Source organism: Cherax quadricarinatus, chromosome 100, assembly GCF_038502225.1.
Source record: "Cherax quadricarinatus isolate ZL_2023a chromosome 100, ASM3850222v1, whole genome shotgun sequence".
Classification (NCBI taxonomy): Eukaryota; Metazoa; Arthropoda; class Malacostraca; order Decapoda; family Parastacidae; genus Cherax; species Cherax quadricarinatus.
The window spans coordinates 1591094-1604872 of NC_091391.1; the positions used below are offsets into that span (position 1 = coordinate 1591094).

The 13779-nt window shown below is 39.0% G+C and overlaps 1 long non-coding RNA gene across 5 annotated transcripts in view; it reads right to left on the reverse strand.

Annotated features, from left to right (window-relative positions):
* Positions 1 to 1895, reverse strand: part of LOC128704680 (uncharacterized) — a 30982-nt gene extending 29087 nt beyond the window's left edge. For 2 of the 5 annotated variants that reach the window (XR_011390979.1, XR_011390982.1), the window contains exon 1: positions 154 to 1891. This is a non-coding gene — a long non-coding RNA (uncharacterized lncRNA). Of the gene's footprint in view, positions 1 to 153 lie in introns of all 5 variants that reach the window. The other 3 variants (XR_011390980.1, XR_011390978.1, XR_011390981.1) reach the window with 3 other exon arrangements.
* Positions 1896 to 13779: the final 11884 nt, after the last annotated feature.

Genomic DNA, 13779 nt, shown 5'->3' on the forward strand with positions numbered 1-13779 from the left:
CCATCCCTCCTTCAGAAATAAATGTTACCAAATTTTCTAACATTTACTGTAAATATATTTTGAAAATAATATTTGTGTTCACTTGTTTGCTGTTAAATATAACAGCAACATCCAGTAAGAATACTTGGAACAGTCAATAAGCAAAGAAAGTACCTCATATCCAGCTCCACATAGGCCAGAAGGTCTACTGCAGTTGGTAGCTCACACATTGAGGTCAGTGGTTTGATCCCCGGTATGGGTGGAAACATTGGTTGCATTTCCTTAAAGCACCTGCTGTCAGTGTTCACCTAGCTGCAAGTAGGTACTGGTGTGGGTCGCATCCTGGGGAAAAAATTATCCTAAGTTGCTCGAAATGCGCTGCATAACCAGGGGCTTCTACATAGTATGTCAGCTATGGTCTGTATAAGTTATACATCCTATCCTCACTTAGCAATGTACCTTTACTGACGAATCGAGTTACAACAGGCTCTCTGACCAACATGCATACCTAAATAATGTATATTAGACCTGAGTTCCTCTATTCTGTTTCATACAGTATATTACTGCATAAACATTTAAAAATATACCAGAAATGTTATAAATGGTGCAAAAGTGACATTAAAACAATATCAAAGATGGTCAACACAAACCCATTACCATTATAGTACAAGTTGACCATCACTAATCCGGCACCAATTTTCGCTAGCATAATTTCAAATTTCATTATTGTACTGCCTCAAATCATTATACTGACTCCAATTCCATCATTATACTGATTCAGAAATTGTGCAGATGGTTGTAAATCCACAGCAGCAAGCCAGAGGAGAAAAAAGCAGTGATGAAAATGAGGAAGATGTAGCAGAAAGTGTCTCTATTGATAGGTTAATTAAGTGTATTCTAACCTAACCACTCTGTAATCTGGCAAACTCACTAATCCGGCACATTACATGTCCCAATGATGCCAGATTAGTGATGGCCAACCTGTACTATTCTCCTCACTTAGCGACAAATTTGTTTACTAACGGATTCCACTGTTAAGTCAGGAGAGGCTGTATAATGTACATACTTGTAGAAATAAAGATTATTCTTATTATTATTATTACCTCATTATTATTATTACCTTATTATTATTATTACCTCATTATTATTATTACCTCTGTGTCCTTGTATTACAGTGGAACTTCTACTTGCGAATTTAATCTGTTCCACGACCTTGCTCGCAACTGGATTTGCTTGTTTGCAGAGTCAATTTTTCTCATTTTAATTAATTGAAATGCAATTAATCCATTCCAGTGGAATTCTGTACTTCAATAATTTCGCTAATATCAACTTTGCAGCTTATTTATCTATCTCACTTGATCTAATATGACGATAAATAACATAGAAACCTGATATATACAGTGGACCCCCGCATAGCGAACTTAATCCGTGCAAGAGGGCTGGCCGTTATGCGAAATGTTCGCTATGCGAATTAATTTTCCCCATAAGAAATAATGGAAATAAAATTAATCCGTGCAAGACACCCAAAAGTATGAAAAAAAAATTTTTTACCACAAAAAAATGTTAATTTTAGTACACACAAACTGAAAAAGGCATGCACAATTACATGACACTTACTTTTATTGAAGATCTGGTGATGGTGATGGTGATGGTGATGATTGAGTGTTAGTGTTTAGAAGGGGAATCCCCTTCCATTAGGACTTGAGGTAGCAAGTCCTTTTCTGGGGTTACTTCCCTTCTTCTTTTAATGCCACTAGGACCAGCTTCAGAGTCACTGGACTTCTTTCGCACAACATATCTGTCCATAGTGGCCTGTACCTCTCGTTCCTTTATGATTTGTCTAAAGTGGTTCACAACAGTGTCATTGTAACAGTCACCAGCACGGCTTGCAATAGCTGTGTGAGGGTGATTTTCATCAAAAAAGGTTTGCACTTCAAGCCATTTTGCACACATTTCCTTAATCTTTGAAGTAGGCAATTCCTTCAATTTCTCTCTCCCCTCCTTTGAACCAGTTTCCCCAGGTCTGGCCTCTTGCTCTTGAAGTTGATCTATCAGCTCATCAGTGGTTAGTTCTTCATTGTCCTCCTCCACCAACTCTTCCACATCCTCCCCACTAACCTCCAACCCCAAGGACTTCCCCAATTCCACAATTGATTCCTCAACTGGTATACTACTCCTCTCAGGGTTAGCCTCAAACCCTTCAAAATCCCTTTTGTCTACACATTCTGGCCACAGTTTCTTCCAAGCAGAGTTCAAGGTTCTCTTAGTCACTCCCTCCCAAGCCTTACCTATAAGGTTTACACAATTGAGGATATTAAAGTGATCCTTCCAAAACTCTTTTAGAGTCAATCGAGTGTCTGTGGTCACTTCAAAGCACTTTTGAAACAGAGCTTTTGTGTACAGTTTCTTGAAGTTGGAAATGACCTGCTGGTCCATGGGCTGCAGGAGAGGAGTGGTATTAGGAGGCAAAAACTTCACCTTAATGAAGCTCATGTCCCCATAAAGTCGCTCTGCCACGTCTGTAGGATGACCAGGGGCATTGTCCAACACCAGGAGGCACTTAAGGTCTAATTTCTTTTCAGTTAGGTAATCTTTCACATTGGGGGCAAATGCATGGTGTAACCAGTTATAGAAAAATTCCCTAGTGACCCATGCCTTACTGTTTGCCCTCCACAGCACACACAAATTATCCTTGAGGACATTCTTTTGCCTGAACGCTCTGGGAGTTTCAGAGTGATACACTAATAAAGGCTTAACTTTGCAATCACCACTAGCATTGGCACACATCAACAAAGTAAGCCTGTCTTTCATAGGCTTATGTCCTGGGAGTGCCTTTTCCTCCTGAGTAATGTAGGTCCTGCTTGGCATTTTCTTCCAGAACAGGCCTGTTTCATCACAATTAAACACTTGTTCAGGTTCCAGTCCTTCAGTTTCTATGTACTCCTTGAATTCATGCACATATTTTTCAGCCGCTTTGTGGTCCGAACTGGCAGCCTCACCATGCCATATCACACTATGGATGCCACTACGCTTCTTAAATCTCTCAAACCAACCTTTGCTGGCCTTAAATTCACTCACATCATCACTAGTTGCAGGCATTTTTTTAATTAAATCGTCATGCAACTTCCTAGCCTTTTCACATATGATCGCTTGAGAGACGCTATCTCCTGCTAGCTGTTTTTCATTTATCCACACCAATAAGAGTCTCTCAACATCTTCCATCACTTGCGATCTTTGTTTCGAAAACACAGTTAAACCTTTGGCAACAACAGCTTCCTTGATTGCCGTTTTCTTGCCCACAATAGAAGAGATGGTTGATTTTGGTTTCTTGTACAACCTGACCAGGTCGGTGATACGTACTCCACTTTCATACTTATCAATGATCTCTTTCTTCATTTCAATGGGTATTCTTACCCTTTGAGGTGTAGGGTTGGCACTAGAAGCTTTCTTGGGGCCCATGGTCACTTATTTTCCAGAAACAGCACCGAAAACACTGTAATAATACGAAATATTCCGAGTGTATGCTTGAATGTTACCGCGGAGGCTGGCTGGTAAACAATGGCACGGGCGGCACATGTGAGGCTGGCTGAGGGCGCACATTGGACGCGTCTCGGACGAAGGCCGCTGAGCGGGTTTTTGTCCACTATGCGGGGCAAAATTTTAGCGAACAAAGCGTCCGCTATGCGGATTGTTCGCTATGCAAGGCGTTCGCTATGCGGGGGTCCACTGTACTCTAAAATGAATAAAATATGTAACTCATGTACTGGTGTCGGCGGTGAACGAGAGTTTGTCTGGAGACCCGACAAAATACTCCTTGAATATTTCGCTATCATCAACTCTACGGCTTATTTATCTATCAAAGTTCATCTAATATGAAATAATAAAGAATATAAATAACATAGAAACCTGATATATACTCTAGAAGGAATAAAATATGTCATTATGTAACAGGTGGAGGCGGCCACAACCGCTCCCTCTTTGTTGTGGTAAACACTGCCATCTAGTGACGGCCTTTTGAAGCTATTATTATAATTATTATGTAGTACATTATTATTATTATACATATGATATTATTATATACTATTATTATTACAATATAAATAATTTGTAATTTTTATTCACACAAAAAATATAGGATTTACTGTTATTCCTTATTGCAATAATTGTATAAATAATGTCAACCCATTCACGACTGCATAGTGGTCCGGTGGCCCGGTGGTCTGGTGGCTAAAACTCCCGCTTCACACACGGAGGGCCCGGGTTCGATTCCCGGCGGGTGGAAACATTTCGACACGTTTCCTTACACCTGTTGTCCTGTTCACCTAGCAGCAAATAGGTACCTGGGTGTTAGTGGACTGGTGTGGGTGGCATCCTGGGGGACAACATTAAGGACCCCAATGAAAATAAGTTAGACAGTCCTCGATGACGCACTGACTTTCTTGGGTTATCCTGGGTGGCTAACCCTCCAGGGTTAAAAATCCGAACGAAATCTTATCTTATCTTATCTCTTGGAATAGACAGCGACATCATTTGTTTACTCTTGAACATAGCCAAGCAAATGAGTATTTCTCCCTCGTTCAGCTCAATTTCAAGGTACTTTTCATCGTGAAAGCATTAAAAATCATATCTATTTCTGTAATATATATTCCATTCTATCAATGAGACCAAAAAAACGAGAATACAACCATAAAAACCATACAAAAATACCGCGAAGGGACGGCTAATTGCTTAGAAGTGAACTCCATTATTTATGCTCCTATTTCTTTCATTTTTGGTGTACGTTAAGAAGCATCTTTCCATCATACATTGCCCAAGTTTCAATAGATAGTCCGACAAACAAATGAGATACAATTCCCTAGATCAAGAGCAAGAGTCCCTCACCAGTGTCAAGCAACTTCCCTTGACGTCTGCTCACTTACAGAAATTTTGCTCGTGTATGGAAGCAAAAAATGAACCCATCGACTGCTCGTATTTGGAAAAACTTGCACGTGGATGCACTTGCAAGTAGAGGTTCTACTGTATTTGTAATGGCTTGACAAAGCTCATGGAGAGCAAAACACTGCCACAATAAAATGTCATATTAGTTGCACATGTATCCTTTTACCTAAAATATTGTCAGTAATTCTATCATTATAGGTAGTAGGTTGGTAGACAGCAACCACCCAGGGAGGTACTACCGTCCTGCCAAGTGAGTGTAAAACGAAAGCCTGTAATTGTTTTGCATGATGGTAGGATTGCTGGTGTCTTTTGTCTGTCTCATAAACACGCAAGATTTCAGGTATGTCTTGCTACTTCTACTTACACTTAGGTCACACTACACAAACATGTACAAGCATATATATACACACCCCTCTTGGTTTTCTGCTATTTTCTTTCTAGTTCTTGTTCTTGTTTATTTCCTCTTACCTCCATGGGGAAGTGGAACAGAATTCTTCCTCCGTAAGCCATGCGTGTCGTAAGAGGCGACTAAAATGCCAGGGGCAAGGGGCTAGTAACCCCTTCTCCTGTATATATTACTAAATGTAAAAGGAGAAACTTTCGTTTTTCCTTTTGGGCCACCCCGCCTTGGTGGGATACGGCTGATGTGTTGAAAGAAAGAAAGAAAGAATTCTATCATATTCTCCAATTAAGGAAATTCAGCCATCATTGTATGGACACATCAATAGGTTGTGAGTGACCAAAAAAACATAAGGAAGAGGGAGAAACGACTGATGCTTTCCTAAAGGTTGGGTAAAATTACAAAAAGGAATGATGGTAACAATAGCAGTACAGTAATATGTTTATTACAGCAGCAAATTATATCTCTAGGGTATGGGATGGAGTAGTTAAATCTCCAGCTTCCTCCATAACACTTTCCTTGAGGCGGCACACAAAGGATCATACAGATAACCGTTGATTTAAAAGTAACATGGGGTAGTGGGTGGCTAGTGTGGCATATTGAGATGAGATTATTTTGCTGTAGTCATAACAAAAACAGTCAATTCTTCAACTGGCGCGCACTGTCCGTTTATTCCAAATTAAATGATCCAGCAGATTTTGTCCCGTATTTCCAACGTCCATTAAATCGAGGGTTTCTGTACATGCAAGACGCTACAATACGTATTTGGATTTCTGGGGGGCTGCTTGAGGGGTCTTACCAGTAAAATAAAACATAATTATAACATGGCCACATATATTTGTTCTTTGGATTTGTTAGGTCACTACTGAAGGTAGGGCTGGCATATTTTGTCTTATAAATATTATCAATATTTCTTTAATAACATTATCATTACAAGAGATATTGCTCACAGAAAATAAAGATAATGGATACCTAGAAATGAATATACTGTACTTGATACAGCGACTAACACAAATAAAATATAATATACTGGCTATCAATGACTTAAATAATCTTAATACACACTACTCATGAGAATAAAGAAATTAAAGATACCCAGATGTTGCATATGTATTAAATTCTTTACGTTATTTCATGTCAAAGTTAGAAACCTCACTGGGGTCTTTTTCCAGTGTGGTTTTAAGTCACTTCGAACTTTCAAAGTAGCAGCGGGTGTCTAGCATAGATAAGGTTGCTACTCTTAATACAGTATGCCGTTTGTTAAGATCTTGGGTAACCTCACTTAACAGGCAATATTCACCAATGGTTGCTTACCTATATATTCGACATTAATGCCATGTAGTTAACATATAGTACACAAAGTGTCAATCTTTTTTTTTTACCATTTAAAAAGAAAAAAATATTAGAACACTCCAGTAGGCCCATGCTAGGCAGGTCCTTCTAACTCATATATTTGTCTAACCTACTTTTAGAGCTTACCAAAGTGATGCTATATACTTATCACTTTCTTTCACACATCTACAATTCTACTGCTAAACCAATTCTTTCCTACATACTTTCTAAATCTCATGTTATACAACTTGAATCCATTATTTCAAGTTTTTTCTTGGTCATAAATTTTCAGCACTATTTTTTTTTTACGCATCTGCTATCACCCATGAGGCTCAGTGACCCGGAAAAAAAGAGAGAAAATTTTTTCTTCTTTTAAAATATAGTAATTTATACAGGAAACGGGATTACTAGCCCCTTACTCTCAGCATTTTAGTTGCCTCTTATGACACATGACTTAGAGAAAGGATTCTTCTCCACTTTCCCATGAAGCAGTGCTCTATTTACATCCCCTTTATTTATGCCAGTCTTCCACTTGGACACCTAATATTCTTCATATATTATACTTTTCAAGAGAGTACAGTGGACCCCCGCTTTACGATCAGCTCCCAATGCGACCAATTATGTAAGTGCGTTTGTACGTGTATGTTTGGGGGTTTGAAAAGGACTAATCTAATTCACAATATTCCTTATGGGAACAAATTCGTTCAGTACTGGCACCTGAACATACTTCTGGAATGAAATAATATCGTAAACCGGGGGTCCACTGTATATGCTTGGTACTCTCCATCTTTGTAAGAAAAACAGACTGCAACATTTCTACTCGATATGCTTATGGATGTTAGTGGTTTTCTTTGTACTTAACAATATTTTGCTACACATTGTGTATTATAAAAAGAAATAATTTTTTTAATTTTGAATTTGAATTCTACATACCTTGACCTGTTTCATTTTAATCTATATTTGGTATCTATGCATTACAGTGTCGTACACTCTTCTCTAAATTATGAGAAAAGAATAGCTGGGGTGATTATGATCTTCCTAGCATGGGCCAACAGGCCTACTGCAAAGCTACCCCATTCTTATGTTGGTATGACCAATCAGGTATAAATGAGAGAGATGTAATAGTGTGTTGAAGCAAGGGGTAAAATTTGTCTCCTACCAAGGTAGAGTCACCCCAAAAAATGGATATACATCCCCATGGGGAAGTGGAGAAGAATCTTTCCTCTGTAAGTCATGTATATTGTAAAAGGTGATTAAAATACCGAAAGCAAGGGCCTAGTGATACCTTTTACTGAATGTAAAAAGAAGAAAAACTTTTGTTTTCATTTTTGGGCCACCCTGCCTTGGTGGGAGATGGCCAGGGTGTTGAAAAAAAAAACATTCACCTTCTCTGATTCAACTGTTCTTTTGCCTGAAGTGTGTACACATCACAATTCAAATGAATCTCCAAATGGCAATACCCCTTTCCTTCAGAGTGCAGGCACTGTACTCTCTCACTATTTTCCACCTCTGTGACCCAAGAATTCCCCTGTGCCAAGATATTAGTACAGTGGACCCCCGGTTTACGATATTATTTCATTCCATAAGTATGTTCAGGTGCCAGTACTGAACGAATTTGTTCCCATAAGGAATATTGTGAATTAGATTAGTCCATTTCAGACCCCCAAACAAACGCACTTACATAATTGGTCGCATTGGGAGCTGATCGTAAAGTGGGGGTCCACTGTATTGTCCTACTGTGCAACACACCAACACCAGGGTAGATTGATATAGAATTCTTTTTCTACTTCTTTGCTGAAGCATTGCTCAGAATGACCTACTTCCACTCACAAATAACGCTCACCTGTGATGTTGCTCTAGCAGCTTCATCTTGCCTATATTCTAGTATGCAAGGTCTGCCAACATGTCTATGCTGCAGGTTTGAGGAACTAACTACATCCCATCGAAGGTAATGGACTGATAATGTCAAGGTTACTTCTACTACAGGAGGGCCCTACACATACAGCACCTTTTCAGTGTTCCATGTTTTTGTTGGCTTCAGACTGAGCCATTGTTTGCTAAGTTCCACCCATCAGCTAGTCACCAGTAAGTGAAACAATAGCACAATTGAAAGCCAAATACAGTGGACCCCCGCTTTATGATCAGCTCCCAATGCGACCAATTATGTAAGTGTATTTATGTAAGTGTGTTTGTACGTGTATGTTTGGGGGGTCTGAAATGGGCTAATCTAATTCACAATATTCCTTATGGGAACAAATTCATTCAGTACTGGCACCTGAACATACTTCTGGAATGAAATAATATCGTAAACCGGGGGTCCACTGTATAGGCACTGTAAATAGGAGGCATTCCTGTACTTCTAGAATTCTACTGGTTTCTGTATTAGATTGAAGAAGCTTGATGTACAGGTGAAATATTTCAGCAATAAAGATTCTATAGCACTGCAAGTCTCTTATTAATCACTTTGTTGGTACTATAAACAGTGGACCCCCGCTTTACGATCAGCAACCAATTATGTAAGTGCGTTTGTACATGTATGTTTGGGGGTCTGAAATGGACTAATCTAATTCACAATATTCCTTGTGGGAACAAATTTGTTCAGTAATGGCACCTGAACATACTTCTGGAATGAAATAATATCGTAAGCCGGGGGTCCACCATGGGGAAGTGAAAAAAAAGAATCCTTCTTCTGTAAGCCATGCATGTCATAAGAGGTGGTTAAAATGCTGGAAGCATGGGGCTAGTAACTCCTCCTCCTGTGTAAACTACTAAATTTAAAAATTATTTTTTTTTTAGGGGGCTCTGGTGGCCTGGTGGTTAACGCTCTTGCTTCACACGGTGAGGGCCTGGGTTCGATTCCCAGCCAGAGTAGAAACATTGGACGTGTTTCTTTCCACCTGTTGTCTATGTTCCCCATCAGTAAAATGGGTACCTGGGTGTTAGTCGACTGGTGTGGGTCGCATCCTGGGACACTGACCTAAGGAGGCCTGGTCACAGACCGGGCCGCGGGGGCGTTGACCCCCGGAACTCTCTCCAGGTAAACTGCCTCAGTGGGATACAGCCTGTTAAAAAAAAAAAAACTATTCAATCTGTCTTCCTACACAACTGATCTTCTCAAAACTCATAAAACCAGTCTTAAAATAGTATTTTTGCATTAACATCTAAATCAACAAGTGTTTCCTAAATTGATGCTGCAGAACTGACCAGACCGGGCCGCGGGGGCGTTGACCCCCGGAACTATCTCCAGGTAAACTCTGCTGACTACCCACTGAGTCAACTACACAAGTTAGGGATGGTTAAACATATTTAGTTTGAGATGGGAATGATGTGAATACTCTTGCTCTACCATGGTTACATAACATGAATGTTTATATGTATTGAGAATTACAAAAGATACAAATGACAACATTTATATAGGCATGCATACACTGATCTATTGCAACCAGAATGTTACATTAAGTCATACCATGACCTTCAGAAAAATGAAGAACTCTACATTATAAAGGCTGATCATTTATACACAACAGGTATGCTAGACACCACAGCTATGCTAGACACCACAGTTGTGATAGGCACTACGGCTATGCTAGACACCACAGCTATGCTAAACACCACAGTTATAGAGCTGAGCTTGCTACCATCTGCAGCTCATAAGACTGCCATCTCCACGAGCCCCTTTGGGGCGGGGCAGATGGCAGACCAGAGGCCTAGCTTCTCCCTACGAGCACCGTGAGGGCGGGGAATGTGGCTAGGTCTGGGGATAGTTGGTCCCAAAGATGAGGGGGTACTTGTACCTCCTCCCATGGGAGACTTAGGTCTCGAGACACTCCCGAGATAGGGAGCCAAGGCCGGGTCACCACTACTTGGAAAAGACCCAGGCCAGGAGAATACCGGCGAATAAAAAAAAAACACAGTTATGACAGGCACTACAGCTATGCTACACACCACACCTATGCTAGACAAATGTATCATGTCAGCAAAACGCAGAATTTACTAAGAGATACTAATACAAATATGCAACATAATAAGCATCCACACGAACAGGTTAACAACAATTTAAAGCTGATGAGCAGTCGATTAAACAACTCTCAGGTCATTCAACCTCAGCACCATATTTATATCACAACCTAGCTAGACCAATCATCAGTCCTGTAGGGATGACCGAGTATAATCTGCCAAAATGGCTTGTCAAGTTCTTGATCTTAATTATAAGTGAATACAGTGGACCCCCGCATAACGATTACCTCCGAATGTGACCAATTATGTAAGTGTATTTATGTAAGTGCGTTTGTACGTGTATGTTTGGGGGTCTGATATGGACTAATCTAATTCACAATATTTCTTATGGGAACAAATTCGGTCAGTACTGGCACCTGAACATACTTCTGGAGTGAAAAAATATCGTTAACCGGGGGTCCACTGTATACTCATAATTTCATTTTCTCCCCTAAATACAAGTTGTCGTTCTCTCTTCATTTACGTACTTGGGATAATTTTTATTTCATCTACTGTAATATCTCTGTGGAGAAAGAACCTTTTATGAAGCTCATACAATCTCTTCAAAAAATCACATTAACTCTTCTCTACATTAGAATTTACAGGATCTATAATTGTCAGATTTATACATAAAAAGTAGCACAGATTTAACTGGAAAACTGCTCGTGTTAGATATGTCAAATGATTTCAACTTAGCTATGATGTGACTACTTTGTTTATTAAGGTTCCAGTATTATATTTCCTAAACTTCCTGGAAAAAAGAATTACACACATAACATGCCATTTCGGACTGAACTGAATATTGGTCAAACTAAGCACAGCTGACTGCAAATGTGATAATGACGATTACTAAACCCAGAAGTGTGGCACAGGTATGGAAGACCTCCTTATGACAGCATTAAGTAACTTCTACACTTGACTGTCATATTTTGCATGACCAATTTGCATTTTCAATAAATAGTGAATGAAGTTTTGTACCCAAGTTGCATTGTGTAGTAGAGTGGCAGCAAGCTCACACCATAACATTTAGGAAAAATAGGCATAAATCCTCTTTTTGCATGAAATATGGCTTGACTGCATGGTGGGATATGTCCAGGGTGAAGTCACTATTTTAGGGAATAAGCCCAGCATTACTCCTTGCTGCAAACAGCCAGTTGCCTTCTGGATACGACCCTTAATTTACTCTCTCGTAGAGAAAGAGCGCAGTCAGCGGTCTCAGAACCCATTATAGGGAGACTGGCAAGGTTCCCAAGTGATGCTCTTCTCCACTCAGCCACAAATGCCACATCAAATTCAAAGTTTATTCTCTATAGGCGTTCTAGTGGTACACTCTGTAATCATTATTTAACTACATGTAAACCACACAACAACCAAATTCTATAAATTCAACATTGTAATCTTTATAGAGAATAAACTTTGAATAAGGATTACAATGTTGAATTTACAGAATTTGGTTATTGTGTGGTTTACATGTAATTAAATAATGATTACAGAGTGTACCACTAGAACGCCTGGCTGAGTGGAGAAAAACATCACTTGGGAACCTTGACAGTCTTCCTATAGCGAGTTATAATCTTGCTGACTGTGATCTTTCCCTTTATATATCCGCTTGTTTCTGCACGGTGCACTGATAGAAAAATTACTCTCTTGAATTTATCAATCAATTCTCATTTTTTCATCAACCTTCTCATCCCTGGATATTAAATCCTGGCACCCAAGAGAAACACTAGTGACACTTGAGATACAGATGTATAATGTTAAATCATGCCTATATAAATCTCACTACATACATCTACGCCTAGTAGGGCCACATCAACCCTTTCTATACATTCTTAGATCAACAAACAATGGCAACTCTGAGTACAAAAACTATTATTTTTAGACAAAATACATTTACAAAGATATTTTTTTGGGCTTGGTGGTGGTGTCACGAATGTAACCCAATTTTTCCTATACGTACATTTAGACCGAACACCAGGATTTCTCTTACAGCAGTGATTTTCAGGAAAGCAACCCATGCAGAATGCAAGTGGCTACTCAATATGCAATTCTTAAAATCAAGATTCTTGAATATAAAAATGCACACATACATGCACACACATGTATATCATTCAATAAGATCACAGTAAACAAGTGATATCACAATATACAAAACAACCAAGGTGAAAAAAAGGGTGAATTTCCAAGCACTTTCGTGATTTTACCGTGGTTATTTTACGCATATATACATACATACACATATATGTATATATATACATGTGTTTATATATGTATACATGTATATGTACATGGATTACTAAATTTAAAAGAGAAACTTTCGTTTTTCTTTTTGGGCCACCCTGCCTTGGTGGGATGCGGCCAGTGTGTTGAAAGAAAGAAGATATATACATGGGTGTTTACTCTCAATCAGCTGACTGGAACCGTTGCTTCACACTGTCAGGAATTATTACCTCCATGGGGAAGTGGAACAGAATTCTTCCTCTGTAAGCCATGCGTGTTGTAAGAGGCGACTAAAATGCCGGGAGCAAGGGGCTAGTAACCCCTTCTCCTGTATATATTACTAAATTTTTTAGGGGCCACCCCACCTCAGTGGGATACGGCTGGTACGTTGAAAGAAGAAAGAAAGATATACATGTCGTGCTGAATAGGTAAAATTGGTCAATTAGCAAGAACTCATTTAAAATTAAGTCCTTTCTAAAATTTTCTCTTATACATTAAAAGATATATTTTTTCAATTATGTTAATGCAAAAATTAGTAATTTTGTACCAAAAGAACATTAGAAAACTTACCTGAACTTATTATAACAAGAGCAATTTCATTTACCCTAATCCAACTAAATGTAGTATTTTAGAGCAGTTTACAATAATTTAATAACAAGCAAGCACATTGAAATATATTTTTTTCGTTAGGTTCAGAATGACTTTTGCTAAATTACTGCATACACAAATTTTCGCTTGCCTTATTCGGCAAGAAAAGAGTTGTTATTTAAGCCAAAATCGCAAGTTTTACCAATCTGGCACGACATATATATATGGGAGATGGCCGACTTGTTAAAAATAAATATATATATATATATAAAGGTACCATCTGACTTACGGCCAAGCTTGGTTCCGACCAACTGGTCTTAAGTCAA